Here is a 12938-nt window from a genome sequence, read left to right on the forward strand (position 1 = left end):
CCCGATTATCCTTATAACCTGTCAACATAATTCACTGAATTAAATGAACCACAATTTGGAAGCATTTTTTTTTGTAAAGAATTAATGTTACAGAAATTCACAAATTTTAACAGAAATATGACAAAATCATATATAATGAAGTAGCTCTGAAACAACAGATTCCAAATGTTCTGTTAATTGCTCTGAAATTATGTAAAAGTGAAAAATAAAATATAGCATCTTTCTTGTCCCTTTTAACAAAACAATCTAATACTTTATCCTGAATACAGTATAAGTTATCATCATTTCAGAACACCAAGTATGAACTTCAAAATACAGAGAGTTAGAAAACAATAAAATAGCAAGACAGATATGACAAATAATAATGCATTATGATACATTTCAGTGAAACAAACCTTTCAAATTTAATTTTATGAGTAATGTACTGTATTTCCTCTACAATGAAAACATGAAGATTGGCTTTCCAGAGCCCTGAAGTAATGTTGCATTTGACAACTTAACTCAGCAATTTCTAGAAATTAGTGAACCTTGTTATTTTACAGTTAAAAAAGCTTATGTTATGAAAAACATATTAAGTTGTAAATGTGTTTCTGATGCTTAGCTGTAAGAGGCTTGTATTCTGGCTTTATCACATACTTCTAGTTATGATTTTCCGTACATTTACTATACAATAGGAATTAGTGGATATTTACAGCCAGCTGTAGAATACAGAGTCATGTACATTTTTCTTGATATTTGACTCAGAAAAGAGTAATTATTATTATTATATTATATTTATATGGTGGAAATTTATAAATATACACATAATTAATGAAAGTTATTAACAGAAGTACACAAAGACCCAGTTCCTCAGGAAGAGTGGACATACTGTAAAGGATCAGAGTTTCTGACTGTAAGTGGGCACTCCTGGATACAAGAAGAGTGCAGAATGAGAACCAAGTGGGTGTAAGGCCCCATTCATGAGAGCTTACAGTCTAGAGCATACAGACATTTCTTATTGTTGCTCCAGTCAACAGCCTCTCATAGCACCCTAGGTCCTGTCCGCATTGAGCGTCTTTTGTGCTCAAAATGGGCATCTTATTTGCATAATTAAAACACATATCATATGTAAGCAGTGATCTGCAAACGATCCCGATGCAGATAAGCTATGTAGGACTGTGGGGAAAGTGTGTGAGAGTTGTTCGGCTACCTGTAGTGCACAGGAGAGGAAGTAACGATTAGTGTGTCAGGGAACAGTGACTGCAGGAAAATGCAGGGTTAAAGGTGGAATTACAAGACAAGGGAGGTCCAAGGGGCATGGAAGGGGAGGTGACCTGGAAGGACAAAAGGCTGATGTAATAGAGGATGATTATTCCATACAAGAAATCTTTCCATCCCTCCCTCCCCAACTAACACAATAAGTCTGTGATTTTGGCGGTTCGTGGTGCAGGAAACACAATTGCAAACTAAACCATAATAAATGTACAATGCTAATCATGTGGTGCGAGGATGATATGGTCTCTGGGGGCCGTGTAATGATTTTGCAAGTTATTTGGCTGGTCTGCCTAATGACGGGCAGTGGGCGCCTATGTCGATGTGACAACTATGCCAGTGTAGGCAGCAGTGCTGTGGTTATTGTCACGGCCCCCATTGATATTGAAGATAGTGAAGGCTCCTCCCAAAATGAAGGATGGCGGTGCATGAATCAAGATAAGGACTTTACACTGCGTAGTGAGGGACGAGTTTTCTGACTTCACGGTCAGTAGGATTGGAAGAACCCAATCCGTGGGTAGGATTACCCACTTGGTTGACCAAAGTTTGAGTAGTACAGTTTGCAATTGCTTTTCCTAGGCCACCAACTTTATGGAAGTGAAAAATAAAATTTGGACCTTTTACCGGCCAGCTATGGTGTGTAGCGTCTTTATTTTATTAGGTATTAGGAGGTAATGATGAAGGAATCTATAGGTGGCTAACAAATTATGCAAACACAGGGAAGACATCATACTTAAGTGGCTTAGAAACAAAACTACATTGCAAGCATACACTAAGATGCAAAATTTAAAGAAAGATATGGTACTCTACTCTTCTCAGCATCTCAAGCGTGCCAGGTGTCTCTTGCCATATGGCACACAGGCATCCAGAAAGTGAGGATACATCTGTATCTGGCATGTGAACTAGAAAGAGAGGAGGGCATGAGGAACACGTGTAGGCTTGAATGAAAGTGTGTTCTCAGGGCACATTTGAAACAACGCAGACTGGTAGACTGTCTATGATAAAAAAATATCAGGGAGTACTTCACCACCAATCAGGTGAAACTAAATTTACTGTTTAAAGGAAACAAACAGCTGCCACTTAAATACCAATATAATCTAACTAGTATACTGGACCAGTGAATTCCACATTGATGGGGTCTCTTCTCCCTGTCCCTACATGTTCCCCGCAGTGGAAGACATGGGTGAGGGACTACACATTTCAGTCTCAGGACATGCAATTCTCGATTAGTATACAGATTGTAAAATGCTGCTCCTGAAAGGTGAAAAAGGAAAAAAGAAAAAATATTTGAAATCATATTTTTCTTTTCATCAGTTTTTATATGTATTGTTTCATGTTCTACTAATTGTAGCATGTTTTTCTGATTATGTATCTGCTAACTAGTTGTATATTTTGGGTGCATTGGTCCTGAGAAGGGTCCGTATTGAGCCAAAACTATTTTGCTTTATATACAATATATATATTTATATACTGTATATATATATATATATATATATATATATATAATGGAGAAAAGAGTCAGCGCATCCATATTAGTCCATAGAAAGAATGTACATTCTTTCTATGGACTAATATGGATGTGCTGACTCTTTTCTCCATTACGTAACTTATTATGTGTTTGCACTCCGCATTGTTGCTATTTTTAAGAGTGTGCTGCTGGTCTCATATGTACTGCTATATATATATATATATATATATATATATATATATATATATATAATTTATTTTTTATTATTATTATTTTTTTATTTTTTTTTTAGGCTACTTGAATGGTAAAAAGTCCAATATACATGAAAGCACCTTAAAATATATGTCTACTCTTTGAGGCTACTTGAATGATACATTTGTATACCCGAGGAGGATTGTGTTTTTTTCATTTGCTGGTATGTTGAAAAACTTCAATACTATGTGGAACATAACTATGGATCAATGATTGCACTACCTTTTTTTTTTTTGCTTGGATACAACACTCAACTTATACTGCGTTTCTCCAGAATTGATATTGAGTTTCTATGTCCTGTGCTGATAATACAGCCTTTTGGATGTGTTATTGTCTTGGTTTATAATACAACATAACAATATGTCCCAAAATTCTCTAAACTCGGAGACAGGGGGTTTATCTCCAATTACACTACCTTTAAGAGAGATATTGAGTTTCTCTGACTCAGATGCAGATCTAGTATTAAACAAAGACAAATTTAAGGATGCGACTAGGGTAGATACACCAGAGGAAATATATAATTCCCTGTTTAAGCTAAAGATTTTTATTTACATGACATAACATTATCAGTTTACCACAGAGACAGCAAGATCCCAAGGGGATTTCGCATTAAAAACGTGCCTACTATAAGGAGAAATAATGATGAGTTCTGCCGCTGATGGGTAGCAGTACTCAACAAATGTTCTTTTGATCTCATCCTACTAGGAGTGGAGGAGTCTTCACGTGAACTGGCCGAGACCAGAAAGAATATCAGTGAGTTGGAATCTTCCTCTAAAACTTTATTTTCAAAGGATATATCTATGAATTGGCTGGAGAAGCTTAACACCAATATAGAAACTTACAAAATATAACTAATTTGTTTAAAAAAAATTGTCAATTGTTATTTGTGACTATCAAGAACAAATGGTGTATGCCTGGGCCACGGGTTAACAACCGTTGAACAAACCCAGAAATTTCTGACATAGAATATCCGGCACCCTTTGATGCTTCCTCCACCAACAATAGCCAAATAGCAAGTGATAGTGACTGTACTCCTGGTCTCTCCTCCCAAAAGTCCCCTTTGGGAGTAATTACCCGCGCATGCGGCTTGGAAGGGATAGACCAAGGACGCGGTGAGGTGGTCAGAGGCAGAGCAAAATGCATATACAAGTGGAAAACTTAGTGATAAACCTTTCTACACATGCCCTGACTGAAGCAGAGACAAAATTACTTAATAAAGGTTTATTATTTGTACTGATTAACAATTTTAATGAGTTTGGATGGAAAAAAAGATTTGTGGAAAACACAATAGAAATCTTAGATTAAAAGAATATTTTGATAATTCCCCTCCCTCAAATAATATTAGGTCTGCTAACCATCCTTTCAAAGCTCCGTCTACATTTGATCCCCCGTCTTCTAATACATCTATCAAGAATTATATCAGAATTTTGGACCACAAAGTCTCTAAGTAATCTAAAATCAAGAATTGGCCACATTCCAATCTATCTACGGAGGAATATACTGCACTAAATAATCTTAGTGAATGCGATTCGATTGTGATTCGCTCAGGGGACAAGGGGGAAGCTATAGTCCTGCAGGACAAAGAGAATTATATAAAAGAACTCTATAGGCATCTGGAAGATGTTGCTGTTTATTAGAAACTGTCATGATTGGTGTCTGCGAGTTACCTGTCTCAGGTGGTGATCGGGTTTCAACGGAGGCCGGCATGACTGGAATCACAGATAATGTAAATAGCTCTATTTACAAGACTTGGGTAGCAGTGAAAACTGCCTTTGATGATAAATGACAGGAACTGGAGGGACCGGACTGGGACCGGCAGGAAGACTTGTTGAATTGAACTGATGAACTAAGAACTTGACTCTGGACTGGAACAACGTGGACTGAACTGATGAGCTTGGAACTTGACTCTGGACTGGAACAACGTGGACTGAATTGATGAGCTTGGAACTTGACTCTGGACTGGAACAACGTGGACTGAAGGAAAGTCAGGTAATGCTGATATGAGGGCTAAACAGGGTAATCTGGAATTACTATGACAAAGGCTAGAACTCAGGTGCAGGCTGGACAGGATAATTGGAAATAACAGGTTTCAGGAAGGAATGGGTAGGTTTGGGAATTTGAAGGCTCAGGGAGGGAAGTAGGTAGGTAAAAGGGGCAGGAGTTGATCCACAGCAGGAAGCAAGGCAGGGTGACACGATGCAGGTTTACAGAGTGCCAGGGACCAACCAGGGGTAGGACTAACAGCAGAGCACAGGCCAGGTATGCTGTAACAGGACGTCTGGATGCCAGGTATTACAGTAGCAGGTTTTCGGGATGCACCAGAGGTTGCTGTCAGCAGGCTTACTGGATTGCCAGGTTTGGCTGTAACAGTTTTCTGGAAGCACCGGGGGTTGCTGCCAGATTTACTGGATTGCCAGGTACAGCTGAAACAGGTTTTCTGGATAGCACCAGGGATTGCTGTAGCAGGTTACAGGGACAGACTTGAATGCATGAACCATACACCATGGGAAGACGAGATGTTCAGGCCCAGAATGCTATCAGGAGAGAATATATATACCCTGGGTCTGGCAGCAATTGGTGGATACGGACAGGTGGTCTGGTAGTAGCATTCTGAGTGGTGGAAGGCACAACATGCAGAGGGATATTCATCTCTGCAGCTCTGAGAATCAGAACCACACCTGTGATTCCAATCAGGGCTAGCAGTGCTCACAGACAGAGGAGAGGCCAGGTGCAATAATCAGAGCAAATCCTCCAGGAAAATTACACACACAGATCCATGGGGAAGCTGACAGGGGTAAGTCTCAAGGCAAAAAGGTGACAACTAGACAGGGTCGTGACAGTACCCCCCTCTTTATGGGTGGACGCCGGACACCAAAACAAAAACTTTCAGACATCTTCCCAATTCTCAATTTCTTGGGATACTTGGAGTGAAAAGTCTACAAAGGAGATAGTTCAAGACCTTCGACGATTCTTCTTTTTGCTGCGAGAACGTTTTGTGCCAACCCACGGAGCAGGAATCTTTGGCAACTCCTGTGGAAATATGTGGCTGGGAAAGACAGGATCAGATTTTTGGGAGGAACAGTAGCAGAAAGGGGACATGGAGGTGTGTGCACAAGTCATGTTCTGGGTTACAGATTCAAAAGTACTGCTCTCTTGGGATGTCTGGAATTCGGCACGCTGGCCCTTGAAAACTTGACCTTGTTCAGATTTCAGAGGAGTGGAGGACAAATTCTTGGTAGCACAAAGAGAGTGCTTGGACAATATTTTGGAACTGAGAACTTCGCTAGAATTTTGGTTTACAGGGTAAGGACCAAATTCTTTGACAACAGCTTCACTGAAAGTCTTTATATTTTGAAGCATTGGATCTTTGGAGTTGTAAATAGGAGCAACCCAGTCCCAAGCTTTACCTTGAAAAGATGAGATAACCAACTCTACAATATTAGTAGACTTGACTCCACATGGCAGGGAAGAATTCATCATACCGAAGAATTGTTTCAATAAGGCATAGTATTGAGTTAAGTTCCCATCAAAATAAATGCATGGTGAAGTATCTGACAAATCCTGTGTGTTCAAGGATTGTGGAGCACTTTCAGGTGCCTGGCAGGAGGAAATTTGAGGATGCTCCGATTGATGAGAAGTTGAAATAACTGAAGCTGACCGATGTTCGGAATTCGGACCAATTGATGGAATTGGAAGGAGTCCTGGGGAGCTAGAGGCAGTAGCATCAACAATCAAAGCTGAGAACAGACTACAGAGATTGTCATCTTCTGGAACAATATATGCAGGAGATGGTGAACAGGAACCATAATCAGATTTTGTAGCACAAGACACTTCTCCCTGATAACAGGAACTTGAGACCCCCTCCTGAGGCATGAGACTTGAGACCCCCTCCTGGGGCGCGAGACTTGAGACCCCCTCCTGGGGCGCGAGACTTGAGACCCCCTCCTGGGGCGCGAGACTTGAGACCCCCTCCTGGGGCGCAAGACTTGAGACCCCCTACAGGGGCGTGAGACTTGAGACCCCCTCCAGGGGCCTGAGACTTGAGACCCCCTCCTGGGGCGCGAGACTTGAAACCCCCTCCTGGGGTACGAGACTAGAAACCCCTTGCTGGGGTGCCAGACTTGAGATCCCCTTCTGGGGAATGGGACTTGAGACCCCTTGCTGGGGTACGAGACTTGAAACCCCCTCCTGGGGTATGAGACTTGAAGCCCCTTCCTGGGGTACGGGACTTGAAACTCCTCCTGGGGCTGCTGACTGGAGTCCCCTGCTGGGACGGGCAGAATCCGGGCAGGGACTGGAACGGGCAGAATCCGGGCAGGGACCGGAACGGGCAGAATCCGGGCTGGAACCGGAACGGGCAGAATCCGGGCTGGAACCGGAACGAGCAGAATCCGGGCTGGAACCGGAACGGGCACTGAGACGTTGACACTTAGAACCACTGCTGGAGTTGCAAAGGAAACAGTCTTTAATGAAGTGGTCAGAACTCCCACAATAGAGACAGAGCTGTAAATCTTTGCGCCGCTGGCGTTCGGCCACAGAGAGCTTGGGGCGTGGGTAACTACGATGTCTGACAGTACTTGGTTCAGAAGAATCCTTGTTTCTTAGGGATTCCAAGGCAGAGGTTGTAGTCGAGACAGAGGCAGCTCTAAGAAATTCAGGAATGATCTGAAAAATTTTGGTGAGTAGAGCCTGAAGCTGTTCCAGCAGTCGATGGAAGGTAGTTAGGGGTTCAGGTAAGGTTTGGGTAACATCTAGCCGGTTATTCAGGATTTTCAAAAGCTGTAGCACTTGATGCTGTACGGCCTCCTGTGAATCCAAGCGGGTGACCAGGTTACGGAAAGCATCTAGTCCCTTAATAGGTGCTTGATCCGCCACCATCGTTGGGCCTGAACATTCTGTCATGATTGGTGTCTGCGAGTTACCTGTCTCAGGTGGTGATCGGGTTTCAACGGAGGCCGGCATGACTGGAATCACAGATAATGTAAATAGCTCTATTTACAAGACTTGGGTAGCAGTGAAAACTGCCTTTGATGATAAATGACAGGAACTGGAGGGACCGGACTGGGACCGGCAGGAAGACTTGTTGAATTGAACTGATGAACTAAGAACTTGACTCTGGACTGGAACAACGTGGACTGAACTGATGAGTTTGGAACTTGACTCTGGACTGGAACAACGTGGACTGAACTGATGAGCTTGGAACTTGACTCTGGACTGGAACAACGTGGACTGAAGGAAAGTCAGGTAATGCTGAGATGAGGGCTAAACAGGGTAATCTGGAATTACTATGACAAAGGCTAGAACTCAGGTGCAGGCTGGACAGGATAATTGGAAATAACAGGTTTCAGGAAGGAATGGGTAGGTTTGGGAATTTGCAGGCTCAGGGAGGGAAGTAGGTAGGTAAAAGGGGCAGGAGTTGATCCACAGCAGGAAGCAAGGCAGGGTGACACGATGCAGGTTTACAGAGTGCCAGGGACCAACCAGGGGTAGGACTAACAGCAGAGCACAGGCCAGGTATGCTGTAACAGGACGTCTGGATGCCAGGTATTACAGTAGCAGGTTTTCGGGATGCACCAGAGGTTGCTGTCAGCAGGCTTACTGGATTGCCAGGTTTGGCTGTAACAGTTTTCTGGAAGCACCGGGGGTTGCTGCCAGATTTACTGGATTGCCAGGTACAGCTGAAACAGGTTTTCTGGATAGCGCCAGGGATTGCTGTAGCAGGTTACAGGGACAGACTTGAATGCATGAACCATACACCACGGGAAGACGAGATGTTCAGGCCCAGAATGCTATCAGGAGAGAATATATATACCATGGGTCTGGCAGCAATTGGTGGATACGGACAGGTGGTCTGGTAGTAGCATTCTGAGTGGTGGAAGGCACAACATGCAGAGGGATATTCATCTCTGCAGCTCTGAGAATCAGAACCACTCCTGTGATTCCAATCAGGGCTAGCAGTGCTCACAGACAGAGGAGAGGCCAGGTGCAATAATCAGAGCAAATCCTCCAGGAAAATTACACACACAGATCCATGGGGAAGCTGACAGGGGTAAGTCTCAAGGCAAAAAGGTGACAACTAGACAGGGTCGTGACAGAAACTACCCGGTGATCCAACCACTGTCTATAAGGCAGACATTTACTCAATTTTATCAAAAGCCTGTTAGGATTCCATCACTGATTTAACCACAAAGAAGGCTTTGAGTATTGATTTTCCATTGGTGCCGTTATTATATTCATTGACGAAAATACATAAAGGACCTTCACAATCCACCGAGTCGGCCAATAATTTTGGCTCGAGACTCCATTTTTTCAACAATAGCAAAATATCTGATTCATTATTTGCAGCCAATTGTTCAAATATAGAATACTTTTCTAAAGGACACAACAGACTTTCTACTAAAGTTCCAAAATTTGAGCAACTTACCAAGCAACTACCTATTATGCTGCATAGATGTAGTCATCTTATATACCAATATACCCCAATGAAAAGGGCTTGGAAGCTGTATGCACTTTGCTGGTGGACAATCCTTTATATGGTGGTCCAGATCTCAATTTTTTCCTGACTTTGTTAGAAAAGACACTAACACTGATTTTTTTCTATTTTGATGGGGCATTGTATTTGCAAAGGCATGGGGTCAAAGGTGGCCCCTGCCTTTTCAAATACTTATATGTTTCAGATTTAACAGTCATTGTTTCTCTCTAATCATGTGTTTTCAGATAGGATGCTCTTCTAAATCCGCTACATAGACAACATTTTTGTTCTATAGGTGAGTGACAATAGTGAGTTTAAACAGGTAATGGATGAGATTAATCAAATGGACGAGACCATCAAATTCACATTTAATTGTGATTTGGTGTCAATCAATTATCTGGATGTGCACATATGTAAAACTGATATAGGTCTGGTTACCAATATATATACTAAGGAATCAGATAGAAACACACTATTGCATGCCTCTAGTTGCCATCCACCAGCATTGAGAAAGGGGCTCCCCTTTTCTCAGTTTCTTAAGGTTAGATGCATCACCAGTAGTGAAGAAGACACTAAGATCCAAATGGACCTTATGCTCAACAATTTCTTGGTGAGACGGTACCCATTTAAAGAACTAGAGATGGCTAGGACCAAATCTTTGGCAATGACTAGGAGTGATAGCCTTAAAAATAAAACCAGATCTCCTGTAGGTATTTTTCCACTAATAACTGAGTTTTCTAGCACAAAGTAAAGTGGTAAAGAAAACTTCTAAAAAAAAGTGGCCTTTAGTCCAATCTGACAAAAACATCCCTTCCCTTAAAGACACATGTCTACTAACTTGCTTTAAAAGGGGAAGAAACCTAAAGGATTGGTTAATCAAAAATGAAGTGACTGGTAAACAGAAACAACCTGCACACTTTCTCTCTAAATTACCAGGATCCTATCATTGTACAGGATGCACAACGTGTTGTTATCTTAAGACTGGCCCATATTTCACCCAACCACACTTGGGTACTAAAATCTCAATTAAACTTGTATTATCATGTAAGAGAATATTTGTGTATTATCTCATTTATAGGGGTATTCAATATGGGAGCGAAAACATTGTTTTTGCGTTAATATCGCACCTATGACGTCATTATCGCAGGTTTTAGTTTTACACCGTATTCAATTTCAAAGACTTTTCGCAGGTTCGAAAAGTCTTTGATAAAAAACGGGGATAACTTTTCACCATTGAATAGGTGTCGAAAAAAGTGCAGAATTGGGGTTTAGAGGTGCAGGCTTAAAAAAAATTGCCTGCACCCCTGGGAATGACATTTAAAAAAGAACTGTGTCAAAAAAGTTTTTTAAAAAAATAGGGACACCCCAAAAAATTTATTTAAAAATTGGGGTGAAAAAAAAATTGGAAAAATTTTTTAACAATAGGGAAATAGGTTCAGGGCTATTCTGCAAGTATGCGGCAGGTGTTTTCTAGAATAGATTTATAGCGGCAGGTGCACAATTGCAGAATTTTTAAAAACTTACTTTAGGGACATTAAAATATGCTAGTACCCATTTTCATGTACCCCAAATTTGATGGGACCACTTAAAAAAATGAAAAAAATAACCTAAGTGCTCTTCTGCATCACTTCTTCAATATCGGGAAAAAACACCTGCTGCGGCTATTTAAATCACCGACTTTCAATTACAGGCTAAAACGGGAGTACCCATAGTGATCCCCCATGTTTTTACAACTTTTGGGGGGGTCCTACAATTTTTTTAAGGAAAATTTCGCAGGCTCCCGTTTTCGTTAGTTTCATATTGAATACGGGGATAAGCGGGCACGAGCCCGATACTTTAACGCAGGTAAAAACTCCGATATGAAACGTAAACTTCGACAGCGAAGTTTACGTTTCATATTGAATACCCCTCTAAGTGTCCCTGTGGCTTGGCCTATGTGGGCAAGACCACATGTACTTTTAAAGAGAGAGCGGCACAACACAGATACTCTATTAGACTAGCACTGGAGGGCAAAGATAGTGATCAGTTGGTCGCTAGACATTTTGCAATGGCTAAACATAGTCTGGTGACCCTTAGATACAAATTAAACGATCATGTACCACAATCAGTTAGGGGGGGAGATATAGCCAACAATTTGTCATGGATCAACCATCTGAATACAGTGGCCCCGCAGGGGTTAAATGAACAACTTACTCTTTCCTGCTTTTTATAATTATCTATTGTATTATCCTGGGTGTCTAACTGTATTGATTACTTTGTCTATCTCATACTGTTTTATTAATGTTTATTCTGCCTCATACTAGACATTTCTTGCAAAATTATTTGGAGCGATTATTGAAGCTAATGTATTCATGTAAATATGTGGTTATATACTGCAGCACAATTGTAGATGTGTATTTTTTGATGCAGCTATGCCATTTTAGCTAAACTTATGTATAGTTGCTGAGTAGTACTGGTAACATTGTCTTTCAAACAAATACCTTTCGGTATCCCGTACTATGTTATACGAATATGGAATGAGAGTGTTGGTACTCTGTTATTATGTTATTACTATGGTGATGGTTTGTGTTCACATTTGCAACAGGCTGTGGCTACCACCTGAACTGCCGTTGGATGCGTGGTGTGTGACGTCATGCCGCACGCTGGCGGAGGGGGAGGGATGCCCGCCCGACACGTGCTGCAATTGAGTGTCTTAAATATTTAAGGTAAGAAATATTACCAGTATATGGCTTGATGAAATAATTAAATAAATCTGAAGCGTTGCATGATACTTTAAGTTTCTTAAGTGATTTACAAATCCGTGGTGTGCTGCTCGTCTGCTGTATTGTTACAAAAGAGCCTGCCTCTGTCTGATGTATATGGCTCTAGCATCCCATTGGTTTCGTTCTTTTAAATGGAGTGCCGGTCCCGACGCCTGTAATATATATATTACATATATATATATATACACATATACCTTTAGCCCACAAAGATTCACAAAGATTCAAGGATGCACCTCACAGTGGTACTCCTGTTAGTTGGTACCTAACAATAAACATACTGTACAACAATAAAACCAGAGGGCGCTAAGTCCTTTGTGATATAGATTTCGTAATGCTCGATCCGAGTTCGTAATGCAAATTTTCCCTTGGATGTTACTCTTGGGGAAGTTGCTATTTCTTTGAATCGACAAAGTGTCCCAATTGTGCAGTGATGCTCTTCTGGAATAAACCTGTTCACCAAAGAATCACCCAACACACATGCAGAGGAGTAGCAGGGAACCATGGCACCCGGAGAAAGTGCATGTCATAGTGCCCCCCTTCCTATACTGAACTGTGCCAATAGGGTATGGCCAGCCTGCGTGGGAAATACTGAAGTGAAGAGAAAAACAGCAAACAGTTGGCAGTATCACGCTGGGCATTGAGGGAATGGAATGCTTTGGTGATGCACTATCTGACATTGGGGTAGATGTATGAAGCAGTGAAAAGAGTGGAGAAGTGTACCAGTGGAGAGGTT

Source organism: Taudactylus pleione, unplaced genomic scaffold (assembly GCF_031769625.1).
Source record: "Taudactylus pleione unplaced genomic scaffold, aTauple2 ptg000019l, whole genome shotgun sequence".
Lineage (NCBI taxonomy): Eukaryota > Metazoa > Chordata > Amphibia > Anura > Myobatrachidae > Taudactylus > Taudactylus pleione.